Source organism: Euprymna scolopes, chromosome 6 (genome assembly GCF_053919585.1).
Source record: "Euprymna scolopes isolate OS-2025 chromosome 6, ASM5391958v1, whole genome shotgun sequence".
In the NCBI taxonomy this organism is placed as follows: domain Eukaryota; kingdom Metazoa; phylum Mollusca; class Cephalopoda; order Sepiida; family Sepiolidae; genus Euprymna; species Euprymna scolopes.
The window spans coordinates 112850862-112866727 of NC_136487.1; the positions used below are offsets into that span (position 1 = coordinate 112850862).

Here is a 15866-nt window from a genome sequence, read left to right on the forward strand (position 1 = left end):
ATCGACTTCTATAATAAACAAACAAATTTTCTTTTACAAAAGATATCTATATATATGCTATCATACTTGGTGTGAGTTAATCAACGTTTGTTTCCATATGTGTTTCCTATATATTTGAATAAAACAAAATACATGCTAGAGTATACTTTATTTCTGGGATTGAGTTATCTTTAAAAGCATTTATGTTTTAATTGTTGGCTAAGTCACCTATCCCGGTTAGCTATCTGTGCATTTCTTTAACCGCCCTCTCATTCTATTTTAACCCAACCAACCAACAAAAATATGTTCCACAAATATATATATATATGCAAATTTGATGGAAAAATAATAAGCCTATTTGATTCTATACGAGAATAATAAATAATAATTTAGAAGTAAAGATTTATTTTAAATTATGCAAGAAGAATGACTTAACGGATATGTCACTGTTTAGGAATTTTCAGTTGAAACCAAAGTAGAATATGGATATGTCTAGTGTGTGTGTGTGTGTGTGTGTATGTACACATATATGACGGAAGTCTATATTCCAAATATTAAGATGTTTACTATCTTACCATTTATTTCTTTAAGTACGTTGAAATGCACAATTCTTTACAGCGCCTGTTTCGTAATGCAGTATATATATATATATATATATATATATATATATATATATATATAATTTTATGTACCACATAAAATGTTATAATATTTTATGCATCGATTTTCAGTATTTGCTGTGTGTATATATATATATATATATATATATATATATATATATGGAAAGAGATGAATAATTATCCATGGGCACATGCTTTGCCGTACTATTGTTCATCAGTATGGCTAACTATGCCAGGATTCAAACCTACAGTCATGGAACATATATGTGTATGTATGTGTACATATTTGCATATATATATATATATATATATATATATATATATATATATATATGTGTGTGTGTGTGTATTTTTATATACATGTTTTTTGTATATCTGCTGAATTTGATATTTTATACATATGTATCATATACTTGCAAAGTTAAATTGAAATTACATTTTAATATGTTTATATATATAGTAGTGTGTGTGTGTGTTTGTATAAATGTGTGTGTAAGGAAACTGTGTGTGTGTGTGCATGCATGTGTTAACCAGATGTGTCTGTGGTTGTTCATGAGGAAACAAACCAACTAAATGTGGACAGTATTTGGTAACAAGACACAGCCCAACTTTCTGGTTTATCTCAATCTCTTCAACCGTTCAGACATCGGAAACTTTCATCTTAAACTTTTAGTGACCTACAAACACACACGCACTCAGACATCGTTCTATTCAACGTTTACATTAACAAAAAAGCAAAAAAAAAACAAAAAAAAAACGAAGCATGCATCAACACATGCAGTCAAACAAGTGCATATATGTGCACATGTTTACTTCAAATCAAACCCTTTCACAAGCACAATTAGAATCAATAACAACTGAGTTACAAATAGTCATGCATGAATTTGATCTTCATGGAGGTTAATCGATTTAATTAATCAATTTTATTTTTACGAGAGAACAATTGCGACAATTTGATGCCTAACTTGGAAGCATCATCATTTCAATGTTTATTTTACATACTGCCATCTGTCAGATTTTTTTTCAGAAATTAACGTCTAAACTAACCTATTTCTGGCCAGGTTTTTATTTATCCCTCTTTCTCTCAAGTCCATTCTTATCACATCCTCTCATGTTGTCCTTGCCCTTCCCTGTGAACTGATACTGCTACGTCAACTGTTCTGCATCTACCAACCCATGAACCCCCATCCTTTGGCTATACCATTGATATCTCTTGATTTATGTATTTAATAACATAGTTTCCCTTGGTGCATCTAAAATATATAAGCCTCCTTTCTTATGGGTTTCTTGCTTAATGATTGTTCTATAATGTTGGTCGGGCAAAAGTTTCAGCACATTGCCATCAATGAATCTGGTCGGCAAATCAATATCATGAAATTCTCGCAAAACATCTGAGTTATTCACTTCACTTTGATGAGTTTCATGTAACTCTTCAAATCTTAGAAATGTATGTAGGAATCTACTCTTAGCTTATTTTAATGAGTTTTGATATATAAAAGACTTTCTGCTTCAATTTTTGCAAACATATCAACTGCAAATTGATGGAAGAGATTTTGACTTCTGTGAAGATGATTGAAGGAATTATCTCTGATCATAAAATGGTACGTATAAAAATCCATACATAAAACATGTTTTGTGGTTTTTCCCAACTGTGGAATCCCCAAATGGTACCCATCTTCTCCGTGTACAAATAGAGGATATTGATATATAAGATCTGTGAGTTTGACATACACGTTTTAGCATGTCATCTCTTGAATGAAGAATTATATCTCTATTAACAAAACTTTTATCAGCCATAAAAGATGGCACTTCGTTACATGTTGGTAAATTGAATCGCCTAACATGCTCATTGAATGTTTTTTTTATCTGCATTAACTACTCGAAATTCTGTTGATAAACTTTTCTCAATGACTGCTTTAACATTAACTGGGGTGTTTATCATAAAAAGTGATTCTATAAAAGAAATAACAAAAGCAATCTATTAAAAATGATTTTGAGTCAAGCAAGGTGTGATGAAAGGACTATAACAAAAAAAAAAATAATTTTATTGTGTATTTCTAAATTATTTTTACTTAAAAAATAAATTTTAATCCGATCTATCAAACTATAAAATTATTTTCGAAAAGTAAAGAAATTCCATTTCTTTGCATTTGAAATTTTCAAGAAATCATTAAAAAATTTTTTTAAATAAAATGTGCTTGTGAATAAATAATTCCAACTCTACTATGGAAAAAAAGAATTTTAATTTTATTTTCGAATGAATAATTAAAAATTCAGTATCTGCTCTTTCTTCGTCAGTCAAAGAACAAATCCTTTTCAACTGAGGTAATTCTTCATTTATACCTCATAAAATCGACCTTATGTTTTACTTTGGCTTACTTTATCTACCTTATTATTTAATTGCATTATTTATTTAATAATATTAAATGAATCGCCATCTAAAATATAAATATTTAGTTTTAGTAAAATAAGTTTGGAAATATTGTCAAAACCAATTTAGGTGACTGAAATAGGATTTGACCAATATTTAAATAATTTATAATAAAAAATGGAAGAGTTAAATTAAACGCCTTTAAGTAACTTTGATATTTAAAGACAAAAATCAGTTACTTAAAGGGGACGAGAATACACACAGAAAATATCAACTAGTTTAACCCTTCCATTCTTTATCATAAATTATTTAAATATTGGTCAAATCCTATTTCAATCACCTAAATTGGTTTCAACATTACTCACAAACAACTTATTTTTCTTAAACTATATTTTAGTAAAAAAAAAAAAAAAATTAAAAACCATTCTATGAAAGCTAGGTAGACCCCATAATTGTACTATACCACACCTGTTCAAACTGAAACACTCTTATAACAATATTCTTATGTTAATCTATATTAAAAAAAAAAAACTTGTTATACTTTGTGACATATTTCCATTCTATGGAAGTCAAGTGCCAACGCAGACCCCATAATTTTATTATACCATCTGTCTTCAAACTGAAACATAATTATCAAAATATACTTACGCAGATAAATATCAAAAGTCCTTTTTAAAGTTTGTGGCATATTTCCATTCTGTGGAGGCCAGGTTTGAATGCAGACCTCCACAATTTTATTATACCATTCCTGTTCAAGCTAAAACATACTTATCCAATAATTCTTATACGCGTCTATATCAAAAAACCTTGTAAAAGTTTACTTTTAGTTTTTTATTTCCATTATTTGGGGCCCACAATTTTAATAAACCACCCTTGTTCGAAATGTAATATACCCATGTTTGATCCTCGATACCTCCTCTATCATTGTATGTGATCAGTTTAGTACAATAGTAAACCATATAGGAGCCTATTCGTGTACAGACAGACATATGCACACAGTCATTCAGCTTTATTATATAAATAAATATATATATATATATATATATATATATTAGTGTTAACACCAGTGAAGCATAATTTTTGTCCATCATTTTTTATGGAGAATATACAGCCACTATCTATACACACACACAAAAGAATTGGTATATACAGAGTGAAATATAATTGAAGAAAAACATTTTACCAAAAAACACATATTATAAATGCATGTGTGTATGTTTTTTGTTTGTTTTTTTGGTAATATTTTCGTTTATATATATATATATATATATATATATATATATATATATATTTTTTACATTTAAAGAATTGATATAGATTTTGGGGTTCTGTACATTTCACAGACTTTCCATAACTTTTCAAACCCAGCATTTATAATTATGTCTTTCATTGTTTTTCTTAATTAACATTAGTCACAATTTCATATTTGTTTTAAAATATAAATAGAATTTTTTTTTTTTTTTACAAAGGGGTAACCACTTATCAAGGCCCGGAGGTCACTCGAGGATAAGGGTTATTGAGTGTACAGTAGTCAATGGGATAATTTCTTAGTAATCGTTAGTAGTAGAAATTGGAAGATTGGTAAATTGGATTCATAGAAATTATTTGAATACTTGATTTTGTGATTCTCGTGGTCTATCAATTTGTGTTACGTATGGTCCCAGCCCATCTTTTTTGTCTCATAGCACAAGTCAATGAAAGTGTTTTTTATTGCATAAAGGTTCACGTATTGGTATCATCTTGTAGAGTATTTCTGAATTGTTGAAAAATAAATAACTGATATTATTTACAAGTATTAGACTGTTTTTCTCAACAACAAAGGACACCCGAAGAAGCCTGGGAGTATAACAGTCAAAATGTGAAAATGGCAGCAACCAGGTTTAAAATAATACATAACTTGTAAATAATCCCCCCCCCCCCAAAAAAAAACAGATTTATGTCCCTATTTACTTACCTTGTGCAGAGTTAGGCATCAAAGTTGGTTGTTAATGTGGGGAAATCCAGTTTCCTAAGAAGGGGAACTCTGGATTAGGACAAAAATAAAAAATGTCTCAGTCTACAAGAATTTCTCCCCTTCACTGACTGATAACGGAAAAGATAAGGTGTAGTATTAGAAAAGATACTACACTTTGCTCCTAGCCAAAAGGCATGTCCCTATTCACTTGCTTCCCCATGATGACAGTTAGACACAAGATCAGTATTTTGATATGGAGAAAATCTAACTCCACAAAAGAAGGTACTCTGAATTGAGATAAGAATAAAAATTATCTTCATCCTTCACTGATCAATGACAGAAAAGATGAAGTGTAGTATTAGAACAGATGTTACACTTTGCTCCTAACCTAAAGGCATGTCAAGTAAAGCTAAAAGTATATCTATATTTTAATTGCATTTGAATTCATATTTAAAAAAAACATGCATCAGAATGATTGACATTTTAGTGATTAGAGACAAGGATTATGACCTTAAACTGAACCTTCCTTTGGTCACTCCTTAGCTGACCTGTATGCCACTCGTAGTGTCATTAATAAAATTCACAAGCCATTAGTTGTCCTCCAAATTTCATAGTAAAAGATGTCATCCTGGACTAGCATCCCACACTGTGATTTTTATCAGTGGGGATATTTTAAAGATAATATCTATCAAAACAATCTCTAAGACATGGCCGTGAGAGGAGTGCTTTAATAATTCAGAGTAAATAGTTTATCTATCTATCTATCTATCTATCTATCTATCTATCTATATATATATATATATATATATATATATAAAGTTACCTTGTCCATGTGTGCTTCTGTGTGTGTGTGCATGCATGAGTTTGCACACAGAAAAGTCTCTACCAAATTACTTTGTCAATTTTTAGTCTACAAACTTGAAACTTGATATATTAGGGATTCAGATCTGTGGAACAAATTCAATTTGGTTTTTAGCTTGTAAAAATACACTGCTGATCAAAAATTTAAGGCCACTTAAAAATGATTAAAAAAAACAACTTTTTTTTAAGGATAGATTTTCAACTCTTACGACTTAAGGTTTTTATTAAATTAGGCTTTATACACATGACCAAAATTATAAGACCAGAGACAAAAATTCTATTAAATTGTACAAAAAGTATATGAAAACATTGAACAATCAAACTTAAAAAATTCTTTGAGGCATGCTAGAAATAAGGGTCTCCATTAAGGTGTGAGGAATCCTGCTCCAGTTTCTGAAGATGGCTTCACTAAGTTTATTTTTTGTTAATATTGTTTGCCATTTCGATAAACCTCTCTTGTCATCCATCCCCAAACATTTTCAATTGGGTTCAAGTCCGGTGAGCATGCAGGATGTCCCAAGAGATGGACTCCATTTTCTTGTAGAAAGCTCAAGGTTCATCTTGCAGTGTGGATTGCAGCATTATCCTGTTGGAATAGCAATCCATCCCCACACAAACGATGATCTTCCATCATCAAAAATGCTTTTTGTAACAGCTGCTGTCTGACGATCCTGCACCACCTGGAGCTCCATTGTCCCTCTGTAAAAAAAAAGGCACCCCATACCATTACGGACCCTCCACCACTATGAAGAGTGGAAAAAATTTCAAGGGGCAATATCGCTGGAAGCCATCAGGACCATCTAAATTGAATTTTTTCTTATCAGAAAACAGGACTTTCTTCCACTTCTCAACGTCCCAGGTTTGGTATTTACGACCAAATCTTAAGCGGTCCACTTTGTGACGTGGAAGCAATCAAAGAATTTGTTTACGCTTTTTATTTTTAATTTTTAAAAATTAAAAAAATTTTTTTTTATTACATTTTCACCCCAAACAAGGCGCATTGCCACTTTGGTGTAGGGGGCTACTATCAGGGTCAGCAACTACTGGGGCATTATGTTGGGATTTGGACAGCAAGATGTCGGTTCACATTGCACTTGAACTTCTGCATGTCAGTACAGTTAGGGAAGCAGGAACCTGGAATGAAATTCCAGAGTCTAGCGGTTCTGGGGAAGAAACTACTGGAGTAGAAAGATCTTTTACATCTAGGGATCTCTACTGTGTGGGGGTGGGATTTAGCAGCCTGTCGGGTTTGTCGAGGGTGTCTACGTCGTGGGGGCACAAGTGTCTGCAGTTCGTCAGAGCATTCACCATTAAAATACTTGTAGAACAGGCAGAGGGATGCAATGTTTCGTCAATGGGACAGAAGCTGAAGCTTAGATGCCAGTTCAGGGCCTATCAGATTGGCGACTCTTTTTTGAACCTTGTCTAGGAGCGAGAGACTAGTAGCAGATGCACCAGCCCAAATGTGACAACAATACTCCATACATGGGCGAATGGTCGCCTTATAGAGGTACAGGATACTTTCAGGTGTCAGTAGTTTTCTAGGACGGTAGAGAGAGCCTACTTTTTTCGTAGCGGCCCTGGCAATGTTTTCAATATAATTGTTCCAATTCATGTTTCCTGTGAACGTTAGGCCAAGCAGTTTGAAAGATGTACTCTCAGACAGGGAGTCACTGGCCATTGCTATTGGTGGCAGAGAAGGTTTCTTGTAATTATTGAAGGAAACTAGTTTAGTCTTGGCAGCATTGAATGTGACCATCCATTTATGTCCCCATTCCACTACAGATTGGAGGTCATCCTCTAGTGTTTTTGCCATTTCTTTAGATATGTTTTCATTTGTTTTCCTGTCATGCCTGTTATAGAGTGTAGTGTCATCAGCATATATACCTATCTCAGGCAGTTTTGTCGGGGAGGTCATTAATAAATATTAGGAACAATAGAGGTCCAAGGATAGACCCCTGAGGCACTCCCGCATTTATATCAGACTGTTTAGGTGTACGACCGTCGAAGACAACCTGGATATCTAAGAAGGATTTAATTATGTTAAGTATTCTACCAGTGATACCGTATGATTTAATTTTCCTGAGGAGACCCTTGTGCCATACCCTGTCAAAAGCCTTAGATATATCTAGAGCTACCGCTCTGCTCTCCCTCGCTTTGTCCAGTGAATGCTATATACATTTAGAGATTACAGTGAGGATGTCTGCTGTGGAACGGGCATGTCTAAATCCATATTGTTTGTCAGTCAGAAGTTTAGCATCTGTAAGGTGCCGGACTAGAGCATGGTTAATTATGGTCTCAAATATTTTGGCGAAAAGTGGGAGGAGGCTAATGGGGGGATAATTTGATGGGTCACTTCTTTCGCCAGAATTCTTGAATATTGGTACCACAGAAGAAGTTTTCCAACAGCCTGGAAAGCAAGATTCATTAAGACATTTGTTGTAGAGTTTGGAGAGAACTGGAGCTACTTCGGCTGAGCACTTTTTTAATAGCACAGTTGGGATGAGATCAGGTCCACATGCTTTTGAAGTGTCAAGCTTTTTTATGATAGCGTGCACCTGAGCAGGGGTGATTTTTAGATTGTCTAGCGTGGCGTCTGTCTGCAAAGGAAAGTCAGGCAGGGGGTGGTTGGTAGGGTCCAGTGTGGAGTTCAAGGCAAACCGGCTGGCAAGCATATTAGCCTTGTCGGTTGCTGAGCAAACAACCTCGTGATTGTTGGTTAGCGGGGAAATTGTTGATTGCCCATTATTTACTACACTGGTGTAGATTTTCCAGAAGTCACGATTTCCTAATTTTTGTGCTTCGATGCGTTTTTTAGTGGTTTCAGTAAATTCTCTCTTAGCTGTCGCTATTTCTTTCTTAACGTTACTTCTAGCTTCTATATACTTCTGTTCGTTTGAACTGGACTTATGTCGGTTAAATCTGCGGTATGCATGCTGCCTTTGAGCAATGGCAGTTGCGCAAGTCGAAGTAAACCATTGGGGAGAGTGGGGCTTGCTATAAAATTTCTGCATGGGAACATGTGCTTCCATTGCTGTTTTGAACCATTCAGTGGTCTCATTTGCGCACTGTCCAGCAAGAAGTGAAAAAATATTTCCCCATGGGGCATCTCTGATAAGATCTCTGATGGCTTCCCAGTCAGCCTTTTTATAATATCTCGTTGTTTTGAGCACTGGCTCTTTAGTTTTGGGTCTAGAATTTAGGGCAATTTCTACCATTATCACTGCATGGTCAGCGTTCCCGAGTGGGCTGTTAGCATTTGTTGTACAATCCTTGGGAACTGTAGTCAGAAACAGATCTAGAAGTGATGCTTGTTGTTCTTGCTGGTCAGGGAAACGGGTTGGAAACGTAACCATTTGTAATAGGGAGTGAGATATAGCAAAACTATGTGTTGTGCTGCCCGCTGCATCTGTGTGAGTAGAGAATCCAAGCCAGTTTTTGTGGTGAACATTAAAGTCACCAAATACATGTACTTGTGTGCTAATGTCGAGGGAGAGTGCTGTGTCTATGCTGTCAGAGACTTTGTTTATTATGGTGCAGTCCTGGGTCGAGGGAGAGCGGTAGAGAAAATAAAAGTAGTTAATGTTGTGTTGTATGTTTAGTCTAAAGCACATAAAGGCTTGATCGTCTGTTTCTAGGTTTGTTTCTCTAGTCAGGGGGAGTGTCTTACGAATGTAGACTCCAAGTCCGTGCATATGTCTGTCAGAGTCCTTACGGCAGAGTGGGAGATAGCCAGACATGTTAAAGTAGTTAGAGGAGTGTAGGTTAGTCTCGCTTAGTGCTAAGATTTGTTTGTCTCTAGGCCTGGTTTAAGCTTATTTTTTGATTGTACTGTCATCATGTTTTTAAAGAGTTTCAGTTAGGTGAGGGGGAGCTGAACAAGAGGTTATGCAGGGTATCAGACATGCAACACAAGTAGACCATTAGCTGACCTTTCTTCAACTAGGACTGTGACCTCGGGAAAGCCCATTGGGGATGAGTGCAGGGTCCCTTTCCATGCGCGACATGGCACTACAAACATCCCGATATTATACAACTGTTGATGGAGCAGCTGCTCTAAGCGCTACCAAAGAGTTAGGGCACCTGTACTACCAGTCGGAAACAGCAGCCAGGAACTGTTAATCCGGTACCCTCAACCCATCAGAAGAAGCTCACCCCAATCTAATTGCACAGGCATGCGTGGTACTCAAGCACTCTCAAGTGCCCAGTTATGAGGGGTAGGATGTGTCGGGAGTGGGGGAACGGCATTCAATGCCCTAGATAAGAAACAAGATCTACCACTAAGTGTTTTGTCGATTCACTTGTGATAGTGTCTCTGCGCCTGACTAATAGGCAAAGAAGGAGGATGGAAGCCGGCGATAGACAGAGCCTATCTACTCCTTAAGCAATTTAGGTTTGCAGACCGGTAATTTGTTTGAGTCACCAGCTCTAGGAAGGTTGTCGTCCAAGACTGGAGAGGCCTCCCTCCCCTTTGGTTTGGTTTCAGAGTTTTCCTTCTCCTAGACGGGTGATCTGGGAAGATCTACTGGGTCCATCAGCACTGAAAGGGTTTGCTCTGCGCCTGGGTCCTACTCCAGGTATTTCTGCGACCCTGACCGTGCCATTTTTGTTGTAAGTGTTGTCTGATGGTTATTGGACTGCAATCAGCATCTGTAACCGCCTTAATTTGACTAGAAGAAAGTCCTCTGTCATTCATAACAACCCGTCTGATTCTCCTACTCAATGCAGGAGAGATCTTTTTTTGGGGGGGGGGGGACTACCAAAGAATTTTCTTTTCCATAATTCTCAATGTTCTTTAGAAAGTTGCAAATAACGGTTTTACTGCGATTTACCATAGCTGCTATCGCTTGCTGTGACAAACCTTGCTTATGGAATCCTAGAAGTAGAAAGCGCTCAACTTCGGTTAGTTTTCTTGCTTTAAGCATGGTAACACCTTTACACAGTAATTGCTAATCTTTAATTGAACTAAAGACATTAGAATTATTATAAATCTAACAATTTATACCTTTGATCTTATAATTTTGATCATGTGCAAAAAGCCTAATTTAATAAAAATGCCAATTTGTAAATAAAATTTTTGGAATGTACCTTTGCGTTTCCATAACCTTTTAGATTGTAGTATTAGAACCTTGTCAGAAGAGTTTAAAATCTATCTTTAAAAAAAAGGTTTCTTTTTAAAGATTTTTAAGTGGTCTTAAATTTTTGATCAGCAGTGTAGCTGCTAAGGATTAAAAATTGAAAATTTGGAACTTGGCAAGCATAAGTCAACATAAAATGCTCCTCTATACATGTGCAAATATAGATTTATATGTTTAAGTCGATTAATTTATAAAGTTTTAATATGTATGTGAACTTAACTCAGATGATAAGGAATAATGCTGGACACCCAAATCATATTTATTTTTTTAACTTTTGAAATCACTAATAAATATGGAAAAATTCGCTTATGAAATATGAAATTTGCATAAATTAAAAGATCATATTTAAACGTATTATATGACCAGTCAATCTCAGACGGCTTGTTGGTAAATTGATATCGCTGGATTTTTCGATTGTGCATAGTATTGATGGCTTTCAGATGAAATATTTATAAGAATCTGAACTTATTGAAAGTTATAAAGGTAAGCAAATATATATATATATTCTATGCTTATACCCTGATTGTTAGTGCAGTTTTATCATGATGCTATCAGATCAAACTGAAGATATCGATTTCCTGACTTCAATGCATCAAACATTGATGTTATTGTCCCCCCCCCTCACCTTTCCTTTTGCAAAATTTGATCATGTTCTGTGAACCCCAAAACAAAAACAATAATTTTAACACTATGAGTAGGGGAGCTGACCCTGAAATTAGATATGCAAAAAAACAAGAAGGTTGAACTCCGCAAATGACTCATTAACAAAATCATCAAGAGAGTGAACATGGGAGAAGACCACAGAAAAAAAATGTCCCTTCAAGAATACAAGGAACTGTACTTGATAAAATATAAGCAGTATATTGAGGGGAATGTACTGCAGCCTGTGAGATGTTTTAGGACAGGGTTTTGTCCCTTTTCATCTGATTTTAAGGAGAACTGCATCCTGGGACTCAAAAAGGAGGACATTGAAAATAGAAGGCAGAGACATAGGTGTGGTTCGAATAGGTATATTGCAAAAGTCAAGCACGTTTCTAATGTCACCAAGGGAGTGATCACATTGCTAAGGAAGAGGGACAGACATGGTGGGGAGGAACCAGATGACTACAAGCCCATAACTCTGCTAAACATAAAGTTAAAAATTTTGGCCAAGATCCTATCAAACTGATTGCAGGGTATTATCGAAGGGTTGATCAACCCAAGCAGAACTACTCTGTGAAGGAAAAATTGATTCAGAACAATTTGCACCTGATCTGTATGATCCTAGAGGGAGAGATAAAAGATGACACAGAAGCTGCATTGACTAACTTAGATCAGTCCAAAGCTTTTGACAGGATCACTTTCTGGCATTTGTTTTAGATACTGCCAGTTTTAAACCAAACTTATGCAAATGGATCTTCGTACTGTATCACATGCCAATGTCAGTGGTACAGGTTAACGTAAAGTGTTCAAAATTTTCTGATATCTCTTGGTTTGTGTATCTGTTGTTGCCCTTGCTCTACATCCTTGTGTTGGAGGTGCTACTTTGCAAACTAAGGCACGATAAGGCAAGTTTGGTCCTACACTGAATTACTGACAGAGCACAAGCCAGAGTTTCTGTGTTTGCCACGTTCTGCTTCCAAGACATCGAGATGGTGACAGAGGCACTCATTCATTACAAAACGATCACAAGTGCCAAAACTAATTGCAGCAAGTCAGTTAGCCGGTGGTTGGGTGCTTGAAGCGGTAACACCACCCTCCCTGCTACTTTCAGCTGGACAGATGGCCTGCTTCAAATCCTTGGTTTGAACTGGGTTTCCAGTGTGAAAGGAATTGGTTGGAGTTAAAGGCTTTGAAAGAAGCTCTCTATAAAGAGTAGGGCTGAAGCGTGCACCACTTGCATTTTTCCTCTGATCTTATGCCAATTAACCATACTTCCTCTGCCCACAGAAAACCTAAAAGCCCTCAAATGCCTTCTGTTCTTACTGCTTTTGGACAGGAAGAGGCATTGTGTTCATAGACAGGTCTGTATTCAACATCTGTGTGAAGAAGGCTTGGGAATGCCCGACTTGATGTGTCCTTGAGATGCAGATAAACTGATCTTCCTAAATAAAACATTGACCGAGGAATCTGCGGTCGATGAAGCCTTTCATTCTCGATCATTCAGTTGAGGGTCATTTCAGGTTCAGGGATGATATGCCAAGTTGCCCTATAAAAGCTTCCAAGGTTCAATGACCTTTCTCTGACTTTGAGAAAGGAACTTCATTGGGAATTAGAAAGGAGAGGGCTGCTGATGTCCTGCTCGTCAGGGGATTGAGATTGTCAGGAAAAAGGATTCGCTCCAAGTGAATTTGGTTGCCAACTTCAAGTCATCTCAACAACTTTGATTTCTCTCTAACCTGGTGATTGACCCGGAATGCATTACCCCTCAATGCCACACAACACAGTTCTGGAATAGTGGATTCACAAGGGTGTCCACACTGTGGGATGCCAGCAGTAAAAATGCCTGAACATGCTTTCTTCAAATGCCGCACACTTCAGAGGTACTGGAGATATGGCAGTGTATTGATTCCAAGCATCCTTACCTGAAAAAAATATCCTACATAATCAACAATGCCGGATCACCATGGGGCAGGGAGAAATGAATGGTGTTTCTCACAATCCTTGCCATAGCATAAATGGTGGTGTGAACTCAGAGATAACCAAGGATTTTTACCTCCCTCCACTCGTTTTTTCACGTATTACTGCCTGCTGGCTTCTCAGTCTTCCCATTGATTCCAATTTCTTCTAGTATATTATTATTATTGTTACTAGTAGGGCACATGAAAATTCTATGGAATAAAAAAATATATTAAATCACAAATATATTTTGATACAGCTGATATTTTTCTAAATAGTACAAAATATTAGTTTTTTGAACAGAAAACCAATAACATGTAGCAAATATGAGTTTACTAGCATTTTTATGTCCATTATATTTTGACTATAGAACTGATCTAAATTAGATAAATTAATAAATACACAGAAAGTAATATTCTGCTACATAGTTCAATACAAATAATGAAATCAAATTGTAAGCAAAAATCTTTAATGTACTACTTCAGTCCAGCACCTCTTGGCAGACAATATTCTTCCTTTTTTCCCCTATTTTTTTCGAATGTTCCTTTTTATTTTTACATAACATTTTGCTGACTTCTTTGCTGAAGAACTACTGCATGTCAGAATTACCATGAGTTTCTTTCTCGCACACCATTGGTCATATATCATAACAAGGAGGTATTCAACTTTCAGTACCCGGCTGGTTGCTCTAAAGAAAACAACACTACAGCTTTATTTTTAAACTTTTATTGAAAAAATCATCAATTCAGGTGACTTGATTATATAGTAAGGCTGACATCTATTCAATGTAGCCGCTTTCAGCCTCAATCACCGTCTTGATATGGGTCCGTTACTGGGAGCATACCTTTTCCACAAGCACTGGCAGGAGCTTGGCGAATACTCAGTGATCAGGCTGACTTTGTTGTATGTCGTAGATCATATTGGTGATGTTCTCGATGTATGACCAAATGAAGTGTCCAGTAGGTTCAGGTTGGGGGAGGAGGTTAGGGTTAGTAAGAGAAGGGTATAAAATTGTTGCCAAGCCTGGGTCTCTTTGGACTTGAGGGCCAGCACTGAGATCTGCTGTCACAACCAGGGTCTTCCAGCAGCCACCTGAATGCACCAGATGATCACTACACTCTTCAGGACATCTGGGTACACTTTGGTGTTGACTTTCAAGCCGACTTCGAAGATGTGAGGTGACATAATGTGGCGTTCACTTGAAACCACACCAAAGACCATAACTATGGCCGGAAACTTTGTTTTCATCACCTTGACACATCCTTGTTTTTTGTAGCAATCCAGCGATGCATTTTGAGGGTGCTGGCAATGGTCCTATCATCATAACTTGAAATGGTAGAGAGCATGAGTTGTACAGCAGAACATCTCCGATCTCGCTCGTTGAACATTGTGTCATGACATGATAGAAGGTTTCTATCACTCTTGGGATTTGTACACAACTGGCCAACTAGTAGATGGTCTACAACAAAAAAAGAAAACCAGTTTTCATCAAACAGAAATGGAATTATGTTGTCTTTACTAAGCGGCAATTTTATTGTTCCAATCTGTTTAATGATATTCAAAAAAAAAAAAAGCTACATTAAAGGGAAGTTACTCATATTTTTGTTCAAGGTTATCAGTTTGGCCTTTTTAAAGCCAAATTTTGTGAATTTGGCCATCAAAAATTGTATTTAGTCTTTTTCAAAGCGTAACATACAGACTAACTAAGGAAGGAACATGCAGAATATTTGTATAGATTATTCTTATACTTATTAAGATTTCTTGCACGAATTATTACCAGTGATCTCTCACTAGTAACAGCAATTGATGTTCTCTGGATTCTGAGTGACAACAAGTCTCTCCAGATTTTTAGTACTCTGCTTTTTTATTAATAGCTGTTGTAAATCACTTTGTGTTCTTGAAACAGGTTTTTATCATTAGCTTCCTCTGAAATTTGAGTAGCAATCGACCTCCTTAGAGTTCTAATGGAAGTGTAGGTGGTGCTTTCCCTCCCCAGTCTTTCCATCCTCCTTGACTGTTCAAGACATTTTGTGTGGTGCCAGCTTAGGCATGTGTGTGTGTGTGTTTTTGAGGAATGTTATTATTTATTGGAGTTTTGGCAGTTTCAATTCTTTTGGGCTTGTGTGATGTTCTTTCTTTCTATTATTATTATTAGTAGTAGTAGTAGTTGTAGTAGTAGTAGCAGCTTGATTTTCATTTAAAAAAAAACAATTCCATAAGCACAAATTTTATCACAGTTAAACAGCAGGTGTAAAAAAAAACCGTTTTCAGACATTTCTTCGAAATCTTTTTTTTTTTTTGTGTGTGTGTAAATTGAACTTTTACAGTTTAACATATAAAAAATA

The 15866-nt window shown here is 36.0% G+C and overlaps 1 protein-coding gene across 2 annotated transcripts in view; it reads left to right on the plus strand.

Annotated features, from left to right (window-relative positions):
• LOC145277878 (uncharacterized) overlaps positions 1-15866 on the plus strand; it is a 127294-nt gene that overhangs the window by 88715 nt on the left and 22713 nt on the right. The gene's annotated exons all lie outside the window — the stretch shown is intronic.